The following is a 1,268-nucleotide window of genomic DNA, read 5'->3' as shown; positions in this document are numbered from 1 at the left end:
GGCGAAACCCAGCCCATCAGGGAGCACTTGAGACCGCCGGCGTTAATTTTTGCATGGCAAAACCCCACCAGTTAGTCTCTCGAATCTTTCCCTCCCCACATCTCATGCTCCTCGTCTCTGGCCGAGCTCGCCCAGCCCCGCCTCCTCCGCCCCGACCCACCGAGCTCGCCGCCCCGCCCCGTCGTCGCTCGCTACGACGCCCCGTCCGCGACCTAAGCATGCCCGAACACCACGCGCCACTGCCGCTCGGCCCGCCTACTGCGCGTGAGCCCCACAATGCCGCTCCTCGCGCCCTCTGACTGAGCCACCCCTCCGCCCGCTACCACTAGCGCTCCCCTCCTGTCTCGTTCTGCTGTTGCGCCGCCACCGCCACCTTGCTCCGCCACACCATGCATCCCTCCCTCCTGGCACGCTGAAGACCGGCTACCCTGTACTTGCCCCTCCTTGATGGACTACCCGAAGAGCGGGCGGGGGCGCCGGCGGAGCACGACGAGGTCGTTGCGGGAGGCGACGAGCTCGAAGGCGAGGCTCTCGTTGAAGCGAAGCACAGAGGGCCCGTCGGGAGGGGGGGCACGGGCTGGACGACGCGTGCGGGGCGGTCGGCGTCGCTGTCCTCGACCTTGTAGGAGATGCTGCGGAGTAGGGACGGGCCGTAGCTGGAGGTGGCAGTGGTGCGCTGCACCAGCAGGCGGCGGAAGCCCCGGTCGAGGACAACGCCGGTGGAGCTCGGGGCTCATGCTACTCTGCTCGAGCTCGACGGCGAGGCCGGGCTGGTCGTGGCCTGGGCACGGCTTGGGGGTGGACACGGCTGGAAACTTTTTCACCACCAGGCCAAAATTTCCGCCGGCAGCCCCCCAAGCGGCGAAAAAAATGCCTCCTGGGGGGCTCAACGGCTGGAGATGCTCTAAGGGCATTTCTAACCGATCCGATATCCAGCGTTAGAGGAGTAAAAAAATAGTTTTACTTCTCCAATGTTGATCCCTAATCCACCGTAAGGGAGTAAAAATTATACTCCGGCGCCTCATATTTTCCTAAATATACTCCATGAAAAGGGCTCCAGTAAAATTTCTGATGCTCCATCGCCCACGCCCGCCTCTGCCCCTCGTCCTCCCCCACCCCCGCCCGCCGCCGGCCCCCTCCCCGAACCCCGCGCCCATCTGCCGCCCGCGCCTCACGCCACTGCCGATCGGCCCGCCTGCCGCGCGTCAGCCCCACCCCGCCGCTCCTCGCGTCCTCTGACTGAGCCGCCCCTCCGCCCGCTACCACTG

Source organism: Triticum dicoccoides, chromosome 2A (genome assembly GCF_002162155.2).
Source record: "Triticum dicoccoides isolate Atlit2015 ecotype Zavitan chromosome 2A, WEW_v2.0, whole genome shotgun sequence".
NCBI classification, from domain to species: domain Eukaryota; kingdom Viridiplantae; phylum Streptophyta; class Magnoliopsida; order Poales; family Poaceae; genus Triticum; species Triticum dicoccoides.
Note: the sequence above shows the minus strand (reverse complement) of the source record.